The sequence below is a fragment of the Panthera onca genome, chromosome D1 (assembly GCF_046562875.1).
Source record: "Panthera onca isolate mPanOnc1 chromosome D1, mPanOnc1 haplotype 2, whole genome shotgun sequence".
Classification (NCBI taxonomy): Eukaryota; Metazoa; Chordata; class Mammalia; order Carnivora; family Felidae; genus Panthera; species Panthera onca.
The window spans coordinates 16,150,004-16,171,452 of NC_138348.1; the positions used below are offsets into that span (position 1 = coordinate 16,150,004).

General features: G+C 36.6%; 1 protein-coding gene and 1 non-coding gene across 5 annotated transcripts in view; one reads left to right on the top strand and one right to left on the bottom strand.

Annotated features, from left to right (window-relative positions):
- Positions 1 to 21,449, bottom strand: part of CSTPP1 (centriolar satellite-associated tubulin polyglutamylase complex regulator 1) — a 196,918-nt gene that overhangs the window by 72,575 nt on the left and 102,894 nt on the right. The window lies entirely within an intron of this gene.
- Positions 4,583 to 4,686, top strand: LOC132662601 (U6 spliceosomal RNA). The gene has a single exon (XR_009602624.1). It is a non-coding gene; the product is annotated as a U6 spliceosomal RNA (small nuclear RNA).

The following is a 21,449-nucleotide window of genomic DNA, read 5'->3' on the forward strand; positions in this document are numbered from 1 at the left end:
TCCTCCTTCAATGTTACCGCCATTAACATCATGTACCATTGCTCCTGTCACTTCACAGTTATCACTGATTTTGAGAAATAAATAACCATTTTAGACATATTATTTGATTTAAACCTCAGGACTACCCTATGAAATAGGTTGTTCTCTTATTATTTCTAGTTCACCAATTGGGAAATGTGGCTTATAGAGATTCAGTAACTTGCCCAATGTCATTTTACTAAGAGGTGAAAGAGCTGGGGTTGAAACCAGGTCTTCTTACCCACCAAGCATGGGCTCTCTTGCTTTCCTTTTCCCTCTTCTCTTCTCCCCTCCATCCCACATCCTCCCCCCTAACTTCTTCTTCAATAAACTCTGATAGACTTACAGTTAACACAACTTCCTTTTCTGAATAGGTATAGATATTGATTCTTTTTAATAAATAGTTGAAGAATATCACCCAAGATAGATGTCAAGGTCACCAGGCTTCAGTCTGCTGAAATGACCTTCTGAATATTGGGTCCCTGCCTCTACATTTGGAACTTCTCTCCCCTTCCCTCCCCATGATGGGCACAATTTCCTCTTTCTTTCTTTCTTTCTTTCTTTCTTTCTTTCTTTCTTTCAGTTTACTTATTTTGAGAGAGAGAGAAAGCATGAGGGAGGGAGGGGCAGAGAGAAAGGGAGAGAGAATCCCAAGCAGGCTCCATCCTGTCAGCACAGAGCCCGACACAGGGCTTGCTCCCATTAACCATGAGATCATGACCTGAGCCGAAATTAAGAGTCAGATGTTCAACTGACTGAGCCACCCAGGTACCCTCACAATTTCCACTTTTAAACACTGCTGGCAGTGGTTCAGTCAGCTTATCTACTAGGCCTCGGTACCTTGGAATATAAACTAGATCCAGAAACTTAAGTTCATTTAAAGCAGTTAGGTGATCTCTTATAATCTCAGTTATGTTTGATTTTATTCCCTGGAACTACTGTTCATTTTATCTTTTCCAGTCCAAAGAGCACCCTCTTTAACTGAGAAGAATAAATGAAAATAGGAGGTGAATTTTCTTTTCTTTTCTTTCATTTATTAATACAATACCATCCATCTAGGGTTCATTGTTCTTTTTGCTGCAATGTAATTTTTTTAATAAGGAAGACTTTTATATACGCACCCCTATGTTTATTGCAGCATTATTTATAATAGCCAAGATGTGCCAACTCGTGTCTATCAATAAATGCATGGATAAAGAAGATGTGGTATATATGTGTGTGTGTGCATATATGTGTACCAAATATATATATATATATATATATATATATATATATATATATATATATACACACACACACACATATATATATATACACACATATATATATATATATATATATATATATATATATATATATGATGGAATATTATATAACCATAAAAAAGGATGGGGTCTTGACTTTTGTGACAACATAGATGGACCTAGAGGGCATTATGCTAAGTGAAGTAAGTCAGACTGAGAAAGACAAATACCATGTAATTTCACTCATATGTATAATCTAAAAAAAAATTAATACACAAACAAAAGGCATAATCAGATCTATAAATACAGAAAATAAATTGATGGCTGCCAGAGGGGAGGAAGGTATGGATATGGGAAAAATGGGTGAAGGGGAGTAGGAAATATAGGCTTCCAGTTATGGAATGAATACATCATAGGAATAAAAGGTACATCATAAAATATAATCACTTATATTATAATACTTGTATGGTGACAGATGGTAACTACTTGTGGTGTGCACAGCAAAACATACAGAGATGTTGAATTACTCTGTTGTACACCTGAAACTAATGTAACATTGTGCATCCATTATGCTCAAATAAAAAATTAAAATAAAAAAATTAAAAGGAAAACTTTTTATATTGTCTTCAGTATTTTGCCACAATTCTCAGTTTTCCTAGTCTCTTACTTTCCCTTTAATTTAATGCAATTCAGTAAGTATTCACTTATATATACCGTGAACCAGGCACTTGGCTAGATGCTAGGAACATAGAGTAAGCAAGATAGATAAATGCTTTCCTGGAACTTATGGTCTAATAAGAAAGGCAGAATTTTTTTAATGTTTTATTTATTTTTGAGAGAGAGAGCAAGCACAAGCTGGGGAGGGACAGAGAAAGGGGGACAGAGGATCCAAAGCGGGGTCTTTGCTGACAGCAGAGAGCCTGATGCAGAACTCAAACTCACGAACTGCGAGATCATGACGTGAGCCAAAGTCAGATGCTTAACTGACTTAGCCACCCAGGTGCCCCAAGAAAAGTAGAATTTAAGCAAATAATTATATGTATGAGAAATGTTAGGAAAAGAGCTTACAAGAAGCAGATTGAACCTAACTTAAAAGTTCAAGTCTTCTTAGAAAAAGAGGCACTTAAAAAAAATTACCAATCTTATATAAACCCTTTCAGAAAAGATAGGAGGAAATACTTCCAAACGCATTTTATGAGTTTAATCACAATGTTTTTATGATTAATGATTTAATGTCAGAATAATCCTGACACTCAGAACAGACAAGGATATTACAAGAAAAGAAAACCGTAGCCTAAAATACCTCATTGGATAGATGCGAAAGTAATTAATAAAATGTTAAAGAAATCCAATGATATGTGAAAATGATAATAAATCACGACTAAGGTGGATTTATCCACATGAACATCAGAAAGGGGAAAAATTATATGTCACTCAATACATTCAGAAAAATAAAAGATTGAATACCCATTCATAATAAAAATTCTCACCAAACTAAGAATAAAAGTAAATTTCCTCAACCTACTAAAGGGCATCCATGAAAAACCTCATATTTAATTCTAAAGACTGAAAACTTTCTGGCCAAATCAATGTTATCTGCTCTTACCACTTCTATTTAATATTGTAATGAGGTCCTACTCTGTGCAATAAAGAAATTAAAAAGAAAGACCCTTACCAAGATGGTAAAGGAAGAAGCAAAACTGCCTCTATTTGCATGTGACATGATTTTGCTGCAGAAAATTCTAAGAAATCTACAAAGAAACTATGAGAACTAATAAGTGAATTTACCAAAGTCACAGGATATAATGTACAAAAGGCAATTATATATATGTAATTTTTTTTTTTTTTTTAAGTAGGCTTCATGTTCAGCACAGAGCCCAGTGCAGGGCTTGAACTCATGACCCTGAGCTCAAGACCTTGGCTGAGATCAAGAGTCAGATGCTTAACTGACTGAGCCACCCAGGTGCCCCTATATTTCTATATTCTTAAAATGGAAAACCGGTAAAGAAAATAACTTTAAAAAATAATACTATTGGGGCATCTGGGTGGCTCAGTCGATAAAGCGTCCGACTCTTGATTTCAGCTCAGGTCATGATCTCACAGTTTGTGAGTTCAAGCTCTGCATCAGGCTCTGTACTGACAGTGCGAAATCTGCTTGGGATTCTCTCTCTCCCTCTCTCTCTGCCCCTCCCGTCACTGGTGCTCTCTTGCTTTCTCAAAATAAATAAATAAACTTAAAAAAAATACTATTTATAATGGGAGAACAAAACAAAATATTTAGGAATAACTTTAATAAAATGTGTAAGATCTGTATATTAAATGCTGTAATGCATTGCTGAAAGAAATGTAAGAAGATCTAAGGAAAAATGTACTATGTCCATGGATTGGAAGATTCAATACTGTGAAGTTGACAATTCACCCCGAATTGATCTACAGAGTCTTCAAATCTCAATCAAATTCTTGTCAGGCTTTATTTACTTTTCTTTTTTTTTTTTGTAGAAATTGACAAGTTTATTCTAAAAGTTATATAGAAATGCAAGGGACCTCTAATGACCAAAATAATCTAGAAAAAGGCAAAGTTGAGCTGTGTACACTACCTTATTATAAAGCTAAACTAATCAGACTAAAGTTTAACAAATATATCAATAGAACAGAATAGAAAATCTAGAAATGCACCCACACATATATAGTCAATTGTTTTTGTTTTTTGTTTTTTGTTTTTTTTTTTAACAAAGGAACCAAAACAATTAAGTGGGAAAAGTGAAGTCTTTTCAACAAATAGTGTTGGAATAAACAACTAGCTATCCAGATGGTACAAAAAAGGATCTTGACCTCAACATCAAACCACCCACAAAAATTGATTCAAGATGGATTATAGACCAAACATAAAAGCTAGATTTCTGATGCTTTTAGACGAAAATGAAGGGTAATACTGTCACAAACTTAGGGTAGCAAAGGTTTTTTAACACTGGACCCAGAAGTCATTAATCATAAAAGAAAAAATTGATCAAATGTGGACTTTAAAAACTTCTGCTCAATGAGAGCACCATTAAGGAAATAAACAAGCCAAAGAATGGTAGCAATATTTGCAATAAGCATATCTGACTTACAACTAGACTGGTTACAAGGAGCTCCTACTACACAATAATTAAAACAACCCACCCAAAACTGAGCAAAAGATTTCAAGAGGCACTTCACAAAGAAAATGGCTAATAAGCAATACAAAACTGTTCAGTGTCAGTAATCATCAGGGAAATGCAAATTAAAACCACAATGAGACACCACTTCATATTCACTAGAAAGGCTAAAATGAAAAGTCTGTATTTGCTTTGGCAACACATATATTAAAGTTGGGACAATACAGAGATTTGCATGGCCCCTGTGCAAGTATGACATGCAAATTTGTGAAGTGTTCCATATTAAAAAAAATAACCTTATAGTGATAATCATTTCACAATATATACATATATCAAATCATCACATTGTATATTTTAAACTTATACAATGTTATCTGTCAATTATATCTCAACAAATTATATCTCAATAAATAAGCTAGGGGGGAAAAGAAGACTGACAACACCAAATGTTAGCAAGGATATGAAACAACTGGGATTTTTCAGACATTGCTGGTAGATATGTAAAACAGTACAATCACTTTGGAAAAAGTCTGCCAGCAAATATCCCTTAGATATTTACCCAAGAGAAATAAAAACATATGTCCATGAAGTTAAGCATCCTTTCATGAAAAAACTCGGAACAAGCTGGGTATAGAAGCAACGCATTTCAACAAAATAAAGGCCATTTATGTCCCACAGCTAACGTAATAATGAAAGACTAAAGGCTCTCCCTCTAAGACCATGAACAAGATCACTCCTTTCCAACATAGTACTGGAAGTCCTAGCCAGAGAAATTAGGGAATAAAAAAGAAATGGAAGCCATCCAAATTGGAAAGGAAGAAGTAAGGGGCGCCTGGTGGCTCAGTCAGCTAGGTGTCCGACTTCAGCTCAGGTCATGATCTCGTGGTTTCTGGGTTCGAGCCCCATGTCAGGCTCTGTGCTGACAGCTCAGAACCTGGAGCTGCTTCAGATTCTGTGTCTCCCTCTCTCTCTGCCCCTCCCACAGTGTGTTCTGTCTCACTCTGGAAGATAAATAAACATTAAAAAAATTTTTTTTAAAAAGAAGTACAATTGTCTCTGTAGATGATATAACTTTATGTAGAAAATCTTTAAAAAATCCATCCAGGGACAGCTGGGTGGTGTAGTCAGTTGAGAATCCGACTCGATTTTGGCTCAGGTCATGATCCCAGGGTCATGGGATTGAGCCCTTCGTCAGGCTCTGCACTGAGCGTGGAGCCTGACTGGGACTCTGTCTCTCTCCCTCCCTCTGCCCTTCTCTCTAGCTCGTGTGTGCTCTCTCTCTTTCTAAAAAAAAAAAAAAAAAAATCCATCCCAAAACTGATAGAACTAAAAAATCAATCCAGTTAAGTTGCAGGACACAAAATCAACATACAAAAATCAGTTGCATTTTTGTACACTAACAACAAGTTATCTGAAAAAGAAATAAAGAAGACAATCCCACTTACAACAGTATCAAAAACAATAAAATACTTAGGAATAAATGTAATCAAAGAGGTGAAAAATCTGTACACTGAGAACTCAGACTTTGATGAAAAACACTGAAGAAGACACAAACAAATGGAAAGATATCCGTGTTCATGAATTGGAAGAATTAATGTTAAACGTTCCTACTCCTCAAAGCTATCTATAGATTCAATGTAATCCCTATCAAAATTCCAATGGCATGTGTCATAGCGGTGGAAAAAAATCCTGAAATTCATAAGAAACCACAAAAGACCCTGAAAAGCTACATCAATCCTAAGAAAGAAGCAGAGCAGGAGGCATCATTCTTTCTGATTTCAAACTATATTACAAAGCTAATGTAATCAAAACAGTATGGTACTGGCACAAAAACAGATACACAGACCAATGGAACAGAATCAACAGCATAAAAATAAATCCACACATATACAGTGAACTAACTTTGACAAGAATCAAGAGCATAAAAATAAATCCACACATATACAGTGAACAAACTTTGACAAGGGAGCCAAGAATGCTCAATGGGGAAAGGATAGTCTCTTCAATAAATGGTGCCAATGCCAGGAAAACAAGTTATTCATATGCAAAAGAATGAAATTGGACCCGTATCTTACACCACTCACAAAAATTAACTTGAAATGGATTAAAGACTTAAATAGAAGATCTGAAAACTGTAAAACTCCTAGAAGAAAACATAGAGGAAAAGCTCCTTGACATTGGTCTTGGCAATGATTTTTTGGATGTGATACCACAGTGCAAGCAACAAAGGCAAAAAGTAAGTAAGTGGGACTGCATCAAATACAAAAGCCTCTGCACAGCAAAATAAACAGTCAGCAAAATGAAAAGGTAACTACAGAATGAGAGAAAAGATTTGCAAACCATATAGCTGATAAGTCATCAATATCCAAAATACATAAGGAACTCATATAACTCAATAGCAAAACCCCCAAATAATCCAATTAAAAAATGGGCAGAGAACCTGAATAGACATTTTCCGAAAGAAGACGTATTAATGACCAACATATACATAAGATGCTTGTGTTAAGGGGAATGTAAACTGGTACAGCCATTCTGGGAAACAGTATGAAGTTTCTCAAAATGTTAAAAATAGAACTATCATATGATCCAGCAACCTCATATCTGGGTATAATATCCATAGGAAATGAAATAACTATCACAAAGACATATCTGCACTCTCATGTTCATTCAGCATTCTTCACTATAGTCAAGACATGGAACAACCTAAGTGTTGACGTACAAATGGATTTAAAAAATGTGGTATATGTATATAGTGGAATACAATTCAGCCATAAAAGAGAAGGAAATCCTGCCTTCTGCAGTAACATGGATGGATCTTGAAGGCATTATGCTAAGTGAAATAAGTCAGACAGAGGAAAACAAATGCTATATGATCTCAAATTATATATGGAACCTTAAGGGTGCCTGTGTGGCTCAGTCAGTTGAGCATCTGACTCTCGATTTTGGTTCGGGTGGTGATCCTCAGGTTGTGGGACTGGGCCCTGCATCAGGCTCAATATTGAGCGTGGAGCCTCCTTGGGATTCTCTCTCTCTCTCTCTCTCTCTCTCTCTCTCTCTCTCTCTCCCATTCTCTGCCCCTCTCCCCCACTCACACTCACTCTCTCTAAAATAAAAAAAATTATATATGGAATCTAAAAAAGACAAACTAATTGAAATAGTAGAATGGTGGTTGCCAGGAACTGTGGGGTGGGAGAAATGGGGAGATATTGATCAAAGGGTATAAACTTCTAGTTATAAGATCAACAAATTCTGGGGATGTAACATATAGCGTAATGACTATACTTATGAATACTGTATTATATACTTGAAAGTTGCTAAGAAAGCAAATCTCAAATGTTTTCACCACCCAAAACAACAACAACAACAAACCCACAAAAAAACCAGGTGCTTATGTGAGGTGATGTAGGTGTTAACTAACCTTATTGTGGTGATCATTTTGCAGTATATATATATATATATATATATATATATATATATATATGTATCAAATCATCGCTTTGTATACCTCAAACTTACAATGTTATATGTCAATTGTATCACCATAAAGCTGGGAAGAGATATGTGCACAAAAAGACTTGTAGACAAATGTTCATAGAAGCTTTATTGATAGTAGCCAAGCACTAGATAATTTACCTGTCCATTAACAGGTGAACAAAAACCAAACTGTGTTATATTCATATCATGGAATACTACTCAGCAATAAAAAGAAACAAACGTGTTGATACATACCACAATGTAGATGAATATTTCTCCAAAGAAGTTGTACAAATGACCAATATGCACGTGAAAAGATGCTCTACGTCATTAGTTATGAGAGAAACATAAATCAAAAGCACAATGAGATACTACTTCATACCCATTAGGATGCTTATGATAAAAAAACCGATGATATCAAGTGTTGGCAAGAATGTGGAGAAGCCATAATTCATACCTTGCTGGTGGGAATGTAAAATGATGCAGCTACTTTGGAAAACAGTCAAGAAGTTCCTCAAAAAGTTACACCAAGAATCACCATATGACCAAGCATTCCACTCCTAGGCATGTACCCAAGAGAAATGAAAGCATATGTTCACACAAAAACTTGAATGCAGATATTCATAGCAGCATTATTCATAATAGCCAAAAAGAAGAAACAACTCAGATATCTGTCCATAGATGAGTAGATAAACAAATGTGGTACATCCATACAATGGAATATTATTTGGTCCTAAAAAGGAATGAGGCATGCATATACACTATAGAATGGATGAACCTTGAAAATATTATTTTAAGTGAAAGAACCCAGACACAGAGGCCCACATATTGTATGATTCCATTTATATGAAATTCTCAGAATAGGCAAATCCAAAGAGACAGAAAGTAAATTAGTGGTTGCCTGGGCCTAGGAGTGGGTAGGTGGGGGAAAAGTAGTAAGTAATTAGTAATTAGAGTTACTGCTAATTAGGTATGGGGTTTTGTGGGAGAATGGGGGGAATTGGTGATGAAAATACTCTAAAACTGATTGTGGTGATGATTGTACAACTGTATATGAATATACTAAAAGCCACTGAATTGTACACCTTATTGGTTTTTTTTTTTAGATTTTTTAAAAAAAAGTTTATTTTTGACAGAAAACGCATATGAGAGGGAAGGGGCAGACAGAGAGAAGATCTGAAGCAGGCTCTGCATCAACAGCAGCCTGATGCGGGGCTCGAACTCACAAACCATGAGATCATGACCTGAGCCAAAGTCAGATGCTTAACCAACTGAACCACCAGGCACCCCAGTATTTTTATAATTGATTTTTAGGAACTCTGTATGTAAGGAAATTGGCCCTTCATCTGTAATATAAGTTGCAAATATCTCTCCATGTTTGTTGTTAATTTTTTGTCTTTATTTATAGGTTTTTTTTGGTCAAGCCAATTTTTCATTCTTTTTTATCTAATGAAATACATCAATAGTTTCTTTTATGGCTTCCAGCGTTGTTTTTTTTTTTTTGCCATTCATATTTAGAAAGCCTTTTCTCTCTGTGAGATTATAAAAACATTTTCCTGTGGTTTCTTTGAGTATATTTATGGTTTCAATTTTTACATTGAAATTTTTGATCCATCTGGAATTTATTTTTATATAAGGTATAAGGAAGAAATCCAACTTAATTTTTTTTAAAGATTGCTACTAGTTGAGCTCATTGATTTCACATGCCCTCCCTACCCCAACATAGGTTAATTCCACTTTCACATTTGGGTCAATTTCTGGGCTTCTCGATTCTGGTCCGGTGATTTTTACTTATCTATTCCTGTGCCAACAATGAATGTTTGTATAGCATAGTGATGAAGAGCATGTATACTGGAGCCAACTTCCTGAGTTTAAATTCAACCTCTGCCACTTACTGGCTCTGTGAGTCTGAGCAAGTTCATTGTAATGGGCTGTTGTGAGGATTAAAGGAATTATTTTATCTAAAGGACTTAGATAAAGGAGCACTGACAGTTTTATGATTTTTAAGTCTTCCTTTCCAAGAACATAGTATGCCTTTCCATATGCCCAAGTGTTTTTTTTTTTTTTTTTGGTTCTTCAGTAGTGGTTTTTTAAAAATATTTTTTAAATTTTTATTTATTTTTGAGAGAGACAGAGAGCATGAGTGAGGGAGGGGCAGAGAGAGAGGGAGACACAGAATCTGAAGCAGGCTCCAGGCTGTCAGCACAGAGCCCAACGTGGGGCCCGAAATCATGAACTGTGAGACTGTGACCTGAGTTGAAGTCAGATGCTTAACCAACCGAGCCACCCAGGCACCCCTCTTCAGTAGTGTTTTAAAGCCTTCTTCATATGATCTTGCATATTCTTGTTAAGTTTATTCATAGGTATTTTATCTTCCCTTGCTATTATAAAAAGGGACTTTTCTTCTTATTTGAATATATAAAGGCTATTATTTTTAAATAAATTATTCGTTTTAGTGTATTTTCTCTTATTGCCTTGCTGAAGTTTTATAATATTTATAATAGATTTCAGTTTATCTTGGGCTTTCCAAGCAATTATATCACTTCCAAATAATGTAATTTTCCTTCCCCTTAAAAATTCTATGTCTCTTATTTCTTTCTTATTTCTTTTTCCTGCCTAATAGTATTGACTGGAATCTTCAGAAAAGTATAAATAAGAATAGCAAATAGTAAAGAGTTGAAACTGTTAAAATTTTTTTTTAAAGTTTATTTCTTTATTTTGAGAGAGAGAGAGTGCTAGCAGGGTAGGGACAGAGAGAGAGGGGACAGAGAGAATCCCAAGCAGGCTCCATACCATCAGCACAGAGCCCAATGCAGAGTTCGAACTCACCAAACGTGAGATCATGACCTGAGCTGAAATCAACGGTTGGACGCTCAACAGACTGAGCCACCCAGAGTGAAACTGTTTTTATAATTATATCTAGAACTCCTATCTCATGTTGCCTCCTTCTGAGATAAAGATAACATGAAGGCAAATCAAAGATTTAAAATTTTAAAGAAGAAAAAATAAATAAAATGAAATTTAAAAAGACTTTAGATATATATGAAGATATATATGGGATATGTGAGAATTATACATGAGAAAATGCTTGTACATTTAAAAAAAGGTTATACAAATGTATATTTAGCATAATATGTATTGTGTAAAAACACCCATGTATATAGAAAAAATTAGACCAAGGAGAGAGGCCTCAGGAGAAACCAAACCTCCTGACCCCTTGATTTAGACTTTTAGCCTGGAGACTGTGAGAAAATAAATTTCTGTTGTGTAAGCCAAAAACCCCACCAAAAACAAAAACAAAAACCCCCAAACAAGCAAAAAAAAAAACAAAAAAAAAAACCAAAAAAAAAAACAAAACCAAAAAACAAACCAAAACAAAACAAAAACCCTACTAGGAATAACAGCAAGTATATAAATAAATGGTGAGTGCTGTTAGTAGTGGGTTTGGAGGTGATTATTCTTCTGCTTCATTACACCTTTCTGGTCTACTACATTTCTACAATAAGCAAGTATTCCTTCAATGATCAGAAAAACACAAAGGAATCAAGTATACTGTTTTCTGGCTGAATGTGACTTTGAGCTTATGTCTTGACATTTGAAATCCCTATCACCATACTCTCCTAACTCAGTCCAGTTTTGTGATGTACATCAAAAATGCTTAATCTATACCTTCCATCTGGCTAGGTAAACTACAGTCTAATCCCACGATGATGTCACTTCTCTTCTGCTCTTCTTTTATCTGAATCCAGATGTTCTCCAACATGCCCCCACCCTCAGATGTGTGTCTAGATATACAAGCAGCTATAGATCTTTTTGATACCAAACTGTTTTGCTTCTCTTAAGTCTCTTAAGTATATTTCTTTTTCATTGCCCATGATTCTTCCCACAAGACCTCTGAATGACCCACAGATGGAAGTATCCCACAAGGCAAGTCTGTTCTTTGCTACTCCTGAGCATTAACTCTCCTTGAGCAAACATTTTTCTCAAGTTTTTGAACCCTGGGATCTCCTAAGACACTCCAAGGAAACCCTTCTCCCGCCAAGATGATGACTAATACAACTTTTGGAGATACAGCGTTCTTGGAGGAAGTCCAGAAACCATATTGATTGGCTTTATTACAAATTCATATCTAACCTCAACTGGATGCTCATGGCTACTGGGTAATCCTTTTAGTCATCTCCTTCTGACTTTGTATTACATTCTTACAACAGCTGCCCCAGACATTTTCCATTCTCAAATTTCCAAACTAACCCTTTGCCCCAACTCCCAACCTTAAGCAGATACACTGTTTTATTGTGAAGATCAAGTCACCTGATTATTAAGTCCTTCAATTTCCTTCCCCTATGCCTTAATATTTCTTTTTGTCTTCAGTTATCCTCACCTCTTTCTTTCCTCTCTCAGAGAAAGAATCTTTCCTGTTTCTTACTAAGATTAATCTCTCCATCTGTGCTCTTGAGTCCATATTCTTTGTTTCTCTGGGACCTCGCTCTATCAATTATCCCCTTACACTTGCATCTTTAACCTTGCCTTTTCCATTAACTCTTTGCTATCTACTCACATATGTTTAAGTGATCCCTTAATCTAAAAAAATTTCAAAGACTATTCGCTAAAGCTACTTTTTTTGTGGGGTGGGGGTGCAGAAACGGTGTTTTACTAAAGCCCAGGACAGGACCCATGGGCACAAAGAGCTGCCTTCTCCTTTTGTTTTTCAAAGCCAAATTTCTCAGAAGGGTGTGCTATATTCATTATCTCTTTCTTACCACCCATTCATGCACTCAGTAATCCTTTCAATACTGCTTCCATCACTCAACTAAACTGTTCTCTTGAAAGTTATGGGTGATCACTCAATCACTGTGGATTCGAAGGGTCTTTTCTTAGTTTTCCACCTGTGACAACTGATACTGTTGCTCATCTTTTCCTTGGAACTCTCCTCCTTGGCTTCTGTGATGTCATACTATGCCATTTCTTTTCATACATGCTGACTGTTTCTTCCCTGATTCTTCTTCCTTCTTCACCCTTTAAATATAAGGATCCCTCAAAGTTCTTCCCTTATCTCCCCTCTCACTACACTTTCATTCCTCAGCGATCTCACTCATTCACATGATTTAACTACTGACCATATTTCCTCTTCCAATCTCTGTATCAGTCTTGAAAGCTGCTGGACAAGCTCATTTGAAAGGTTCACTGGCTTTTCAAACTCAGTTGACTCTGAATCAAGCTACAGCAGCAACTCTTAACTAATTCCATTTCACAAACTCACCGAGCCTTCTGTTTTCCACTTTTCATTTTTTAACAATATGTTTATGCTGCTCTTTATCAATTTTTAAGTTTTAGACATCATCTTTGGACTCTTAGTTGAAGATGACAAATTATCTTTCTTACCACCTACGCACACTTCCCATATTCCAATCTTTCTAATATATAGTGCTAATTTTATTATTTTTTATTTTTATTAAATTTTTTAAACATTTTATTTATTTTTGAGACAGAGAGAGACAGAGCGTGAACAGGGGAGGGTCAGCGAGAGGGAGACACAGAATCCGAAACAGGCTCCAGGCTCTGAGCTGTCAGCACAGAGCCCGACGCGGGGCTGGAACTCACGGACCGTGAGATCATGACCTGGGCCGAAGTCGGCCGTTCAACCGGCTGAGCCACCCAGGCGCCCCTATATAGTGCTAATTTTAGCTTAAAATGTTCAGTACTTATATTTTTATGCTCTATAAACATTATTCACAGCCAAGCCACAGAGTATATTATTAGCACATTTTTTCTTATACAACTTTTTTTCTTGGAATACTTACCACTTTCTTGGTTTGCTTGGAGTTTCTAAGTATTAATCATTACTTTTTTTTTCTAATTAAAGATTTTATTTTCAGGTAATGTCTACACCCAATGTGGGGCTCAAACTCACAACCCCAAGAGCAAGCGTCACATGCTCCACCGTCTGTCTGAGCCAGCCAGGCACCCCTAATTGTTACTTCTTTAACTGAAGTATTAATCTCTACTTCTCCAAATGAATGTAATCTAAAAAGTTTTATCAGTTCTATTTTTTATATTCTTATACACATTCCTCTAGGAGTTTTCTGCTCTCCAATCTGAATTGTTTGTTTTCTAGCTCTCCTGCACAAATGGTCGTCTGGGACTGTCATTCATTATCATCCTACGAATTCTCTTTACCTCTGCCCTGTGTTGTTGGATCCCTTGTTCCTAGATCCCATAATTCTATCTTTTTAGATTTAATCCCATTTTTTGATGAAATACATCCTCCAGCAGTTTCATGAGAAAAGGTTTATGGGAGTTAAAATTTATAAGCTCTTGCCTATCTAAAAATCCGTATTCTATCTCAGAGTTGGTTTGGTACAGAATTCTAGGTCAGAAATAATTTTCCCTTAGAATTCGGAAAGCATCGCTCTATTGTTTTTTAGCTTCCAGTGCTGCTATTAAGAAACCTGATGGCATTCTAATTCCTCTGTTTTCTTTTTCTGGAAGCCCAGTTTTTTTACTGTTACACTCCTGGGGTGACAGCAGAGAACCCAATGTGGAGCTCAAACTAACGAACTGTGAGATCATGACCTGAGCCAAAGTTGGACACTTAACCAACTGAGCCACCCAGGCGCCCCCAGACTATGAACTTCTTAAAAAGAGAACTATCTCTATCCTTTTAGTTCCAGCACCTAGAATAACAACCTGGCACTGAGGACACACTCAGCAAATACTGCTGAGTAAATGAAGAGATGAATGAATGAGTTCTCTGCGTGCTTTTCATCACCCAGCATGGCGCTTTGAACACTGAAAGCATTTAATAAATACACGAATTCAAAAAGGAAAGCTTTATGACTGACATTTTGTATTTAAAATGTCAAATATATGGTTCTCAGAAAAACTTGTTTGCATGATAAGTATAGTTTACATAGCTACAGTATTTTGCGAGTTTACTACCAACGTAATGCAATCATGTTAACCAAGTAACTACTGAAAGCGAATCCTGACTCCATTGTTTGGAAGAGTCTCATTCTTAATGTCCTTTTCAAAAATAAACTTTTGTTTTTGTTTTGGCCCCATCCTTCATGTCCCACTCTTTGATTTTTTTAATAGAAGAAGAAAGGGGTAGGAATATGTTAATTACAAATTATAAGGCTGTACAAAAAGCCACTGGCTGAATTGAGAGCAAGCTTCTGACAGAGATGACAGGATTACAGGGTACACATACTGAAGTCTTTCATCCTCAATACACTAACATAATGAAATGTTCCCAGCGGTCCTAGTTTTTATGTCACTTTAGGTCAATATTCAGAATTCAGTTTTCAGTTTTCAATATTCAGAATTCATTTACTCTTCTAGGATCTGCTTTTTAAAATGCTCAAGTATACTAAAATGTAGTTTGTAATAGATCCAAATAAAGATAGCTTATGGAATAAGTTTGGCAAGAGAGTAAATTTCTCTACCACAGATCATATTTGCTTATTACTCCAGATAAGCTGGTTTCCTCACTGTCTTTCCAGATACCTTTATCACCTCAGTGCTCACGCTGCCTAAAATGCCCCTTTCCTTCCTCTTAGTCCTATTCAGCCATCTTTCAAGGTTCAACCTGAGCCAACTGTCTTTAATGAAAGCTTCCACGTGACTTCCTCTTCCTGGTGACCTGTAGCACTTCTTTGAAACACGTATCCTGACACCTGATTACACTATACCACTCTTTTTAAAATTTAAATGTTCTTTATTTATTTTGAGAGAGAGACAGAGATAGAGAGCAAAAAAGGAAGGGGCAGAGAGAGAGAAAGAGAGAGAGAGGGAGAGAGAGAATCCCAAGCAGGCTCCCTGCTGTCAGCACAGATCTCACAAATCATGAGATCATGACCCAAGCCAAAATCGAGAGTCTGAGGCTCAACCGACTGAGCCACCCAGGTACTCCTACACTATACCACTCTTTAGTTGTCTTCCCAACGAGACTGTACGCATCTCAGTGGCAAGGCCACAGTCTTTTTTTCTACATCTAATAACTCCTAGTACCACTTTGGGCATAACAAATGCTCAAACAAACTTTTCCTTTTTTTTCAAAATAAAAATAGCTTTATTTTCATTGTGATTGTGAAAATGTTACATGATCATTATAAAAAAAATTCGAACACTATAGAAGAGTGTGAAGAAAAAAGTAAAATGCCAGCACTGAGAGAAAACCACTAATATTTTGGTAAACCTCTTTCCAAACATCTTGGTATACACATAAACATGCACAGACATAAAATATATATAATTTTATATAAATGGTATTATGCCATTCTGCTGTCCTGCAACTTGAAATAATAAATGTAGATTTTTCAGTGTCTCCCTAGAATCTTATTATTTCCTTGTCCAGCATTGCCTCCTGATTTAATTTTATTTTAAAAGTAGAAATATGCTTGTAAGGAATTATTGGCCAGTTAGCAAGACAAATAAGGTTGTGAAAACTGAAATTATATATTTTTCAGACTACTAATTTTTTGTCACCAGACCCACTGTGATTATAATGTGGCTAAATTCATCTATTTGTAAATATTTTTTTAATGTTTATTTATTTTGAGAAAGAGACAGAGCATATGGGGGAGGAGGAGGGGCAGAGAGAGGGAGAGAGAGAGAATCTCAAGCAGGCTCCGTGCTATCAGCACAGAGCCCAGCACCGGGCTCGATCTCAGGAACTATGAAATCATAACCTGAGCTGAGATCAAGAGTCAGATACTTAACCAGCTGAGTCACCCAGGAACCCCTATTTGTAAATATTTTAAAAAATATTGGTCACCTGGTAAATGTCTTTGTGGACTACCCATTAATCTTTGTATGTTTTGTTACACGTCTTTCCCAAGGTTTCAATCAGGTAATACAGTCTTACATTCCTTCTGCAAGTGACAGAGGTGGTGATAAATACTTTCCGGTATCAGTTTCGTCCCACTTGTATGGCCTCTTCACACTAAAATACTTTTAAATGATAGTGCTGATGGTAGAGCCTACTTTATAATTTGTTCATGTGAAATGCATTAGTATTGGTTTTCTTGAGAAATAATACTTTAAAGCTCCTAAAGGTCCTTTTTGGTTCCTATGTGTCTAGAAAAACAGCATGCAACCCACGAAGTTCCTTTTCATCCATCTCCATGCCAGATGCGAATTTCCAGAACTGTTTTTAAAATCAGGGCAAGGAGAAAAGAACAGGGCAGGGAATCCTTGGCTGCAAGAACCGGCTTCAAAGAATTCAGTGTGCCGGGAACAGCAGCCAACTGGGTGCGACTGACTGCACCCTTGCACCAAAGCCAGAGAACAAAGATGAAGAAGGGTGAGGAAATTAAGGAGATTCTTGAAGTGACTTCCCAGGAGGAATCTTAGACCAGCCACACCCAGTCCCTTCATCTTGGTAAATAACGCAGCAAAACTGCAAATAGGCTTAGCAGAGTCCCTGCCGAAACCTCTCCCACAGAGTGGGGATTTCTTCCTTATTGCTGTTGCATGCAACTTCCCAGACCCGCGCTTGCCTGCAGGGGAAGTGTGTGCTCTCCCCAAGTCATGGCATGTTTATCAGATGAACAAACAAACAGCAGATAGCTCTTGGAGGGTTTTCCCTATTTCTGGCAGCAGCAGGACAGCAGCTGTTGTATGGTTAAACTGGGGATTCGGTCTTTTTAATACAGCTTTAAAGGTTTGCAGTAGAAACCCTACTTTCTGTCCCTATCTGATGGTTAAATGGAGATTTGAACCGTTCCTTCCAAGACATGCTGAACTTATTGGAAATGGACTGTAAATAAGCATGCCCATCCAATCATCCAGCAGGCATTCATGAATTTATTCACCCAACATTTAGAGCACCAAAAACAAGCAAAGGCATTGAATGAGGATTCAGAAATAAGATATGCTGTCTCTGCCATTAAGGGAGTAACAACGATTCTTATCACAATGACACAAGCAACTGGCATTGATGGAGCAGTTATTATGTGCCAAGATTACTAAACGCTTTAATCTGTTATCTCACTTAGTTTTCACAACTTTGAAGTAGTCTACTCTCCATTTTACAGATGAGAAAGTTAAGGCCTGGAAAAAGTAACTTGACCATGGTTGCATAGCTATGTCTAATAAAAAGCCCACCTGAACCTGGGACCATTTAATTCTAACAAGGCTTTCTCTGTAGTGCTTCATGTGAAGTTGATGCTACAAATTTACAATCTAGATAGGGATGTAAGAAGGACATAAAAATCCATGTCTTCTTAATCCCATATGATATCTTAGGAAAGAGATTCTATGTTTGCCACTAACTACGTAAAAGATATGATAGAATAAGTGCCATAAGAGAGATCACCTTTGAACGGAGGTAAGGGAGGCCCAGGGAGAGAGGACGTGGTAATCACAAGGACTTTGAGATGCATCTCTTGAGCTGGGTCTACCTGAGAATGGGCAGGAATGTGAGAGACTTGCAAGAAAGCTCTTCTGCGTTGATAGAACAGTAAAACAAAGGTGTGCAAGGGGAAAAGGATAGGAGTGTGGAGGGGAAAGTGTCTTTGTGTAATGGTTAGGGTCTAGGCTATGAGTAGGAAAGTAGTGGCTGGAAAGGCTGAGGTTAGATCATGAGTGGCCTACAATGTAAGCAGGTGGAATTCATATTTCCTTAGGAGGCAACACAGAACCATGGACATTCTAAGCAGGGCTGAACAAGCCCAGGGCTGTGCTTTAGAGAATTATACTTATAAGAGGTCTTAACAGTAAAGTAGTTCTCAAGCGTCAATGTGTATCAGGATCACCTGCAGAGCTTTTAAAATGTGTGGGCCCCACAAAAAGTTCCAGAGCCACAGGAACTCTCGTAAACTGCACTTAAATGTGGAGAATGGTACAATCACTTTGGAAACCTGGGAATATGTGGTAAAGCTGAACATACGCATTCCCAGCAATTTCACTCCTAAGCGCATACCTAACAGAAATCTATATGCCAAGCACCATATAAAAGTATGCTTATAGCAATGCTGTTTGTACCAGCCCCAAACTGAAAACAGCCCAAATGCCACCTACTGTAGAATGGATAAACTGTGGTTTATATATAAAATGGAATTCTGTACAACAATGAAAAAGAACAAACCGCAGCTAAACCCGGCAACAAAAGAGAAATATAATGTTGAGCAAAAGAAGCCAGACACAGAAGAGTGCATGCTCTGTGATTCTAGCTACATAAAGTTCAAAATCAGGCACGTAAAGGTTATGGTGATAAAAGTTAGACTAGTGATACCTTAGAGGAGATTAATGACTGGAAGGGGGCTTGGGAGAGGTGTCTGTAGTGCTGGTAATGTTCTCTATCTTTATCCAGATGAATACGACATGTTTACTTTGTACAAATCCACTGAGCTGTACATTTATTATTTTGCACTTTTCTCTGCACATGTTATATTGCAAAACTTTTTTTTTTACCTAAAACGTTAAGAAAAGAACAAAAAGCATAGGCCCCAGCCCAACAGATTCTGATTAAATTGTTCTGGGATGGAGCCTAGGCATCACAATTTTTCTCCCTAAGTTAACTTGATACGCAACCAGGGTTGAAAAGCACTGATGGAGAACAAGGACTGGAGCAAAGAAAAAAAAGTTCAAAAGTTATTCAATGTTTCCCACACTTGACTGATAATAAGAATCACCTGAAATGCTTGCAAAAGAAAGAAGGAAGGGAGAAAGAAAGAAAGAAAGAAAGAAAGAAAGAAAGAAAGAAAGAAAGAAAGAAAGAAAGAAAGAAAGAAAGAAAGAAAAGAAATTCCCAGGTCCCTCCCTTGCTGACTCATTTGGTAGGTTGGAGATGGGATCAGGGAATCTGTCTTTTTGACAACCTCTCCAATGTTGGGTTAATTAGGACAACCTCTCCGATTAATCAGGGTTCTAAATTAGGGTCAGGTGGTGGCAGTGGGAAGGAAGAGCAGGTTATGCCAAGCAACATAAAACTGGAAAAGATTAAATTTTCAACACTACTTACACTTGCTTTTATATACTGTCAGCTTAAAATCCACCAAAACAACCAAATTTGAGTATGGTTTATTAAGTTGACATATTTAACCTAAGATGGTTTTATTTTGATTCATAGTGTATAAGTTGAAATTAGTCATTTATTTTTGTTTCTAACAGAACCACGAAATCAAGAGATTTCAGAAGCCTAAGGGATACCATTCTGTCTTCTGGTACACTTACTTTAGAGAATGGGTTTAATACCATCACATAGTACAGTCTCACTTCAGCCTAACTTTAAAAAAAATCCTTGGTTATATTTTCAGAGAACTTCCAGATTCTGTTTATTATGTCCTTCAAAGCATGAGATACATAGTAAAGCAAGTACTATACTTCCCCCAGTAATAAGAATCATGATTTTTAAACTTTAAATACAAAATGGAGTAACTATCTTTTCTCTTGAACACATGTAAAATGGAACTTGAAATTAAAGAATTTGTAGCTACCTATCAGGTCATGATCTTGTGGTTCGTGAGTTCAAGCCCCGCATCAGGCTCTGTGCTGACAGCTCAGAGCCTGGAGCCTGCTTCAGATTCTGTGTTTCCCCCTCTCTCTGCCCCTCCCCTACTCACTCTCTCTCAAAAATATAAACATAAAAAAAAAAAAGAACTTGTAGCTACCCTTCCTCCATCTATAAAGTGATGAAAGATGATCACAGACAAATGCAATACATTCTTATGCCTTAACTCCTTTGATGGCATTTTAGGCTTTCAGCAAATTATACACTGATCTCAGAAACTAAATGTCATATTTGTGTTCATTTAGCATCAGGGCAAGAGCACTTGACTGAGAAAATGCCTGAACTTAGCAACTGGCTGGGAGACATTGGGCCCCAAGTTTTTGGAGGAGCCCAATTTTTTATTAATATGATGGGAGAAGGGTTGATGTACATCAATAGTTTTCTAACCAGAGCCTAAAAATTTTCAGAGGCATTTAGAAGGTTCTATAAATGTTTAATTTTCATATTGTTCTTATTAAAGACATACCTTTATTTAAAATCTATGAGAAAAATAAAATGCATACTAAATCTGTTACATAGTAAAATTTATTTATTTATTTATTAAATATTTATTTTTGAGAGAGAGAGAGTATGTACACATGTGAGTGGGGGAAAGGCAGAGAGAGAGGGAGAGAGAGAAAGAAAGGGAGAGACAGAAGATCCGAAGTGGGCTCCATGCTGACAGCAGAGAGCCTGACGTGGGGCTTGAACCCATGAACTGTGAGATCATGACCTGAGCCAAAGTTGGACACTTAACTGACTGAGCCACCCAGGTGCCTCTAGAGTAAATTTTATTATATAGACACTACAACCTGTGCTTTCAGTTAACTCACTGTGGAGCTTCTTCTGCTCCACAAATGTGTATGTGTATGTATGTATGTGTGTGTGTGTGTGTGTGTGTGTGTGTGTGTGTGTGTGTGCATACATACATACATATAATATATATTATATATATTATATTATAATTATATATTATATTATACTATACATATAGTATACTATATATACTATATATATATACTATACTATACACTAGTATACTATATTATACTACAATAATATATTATATATATTACATATTAT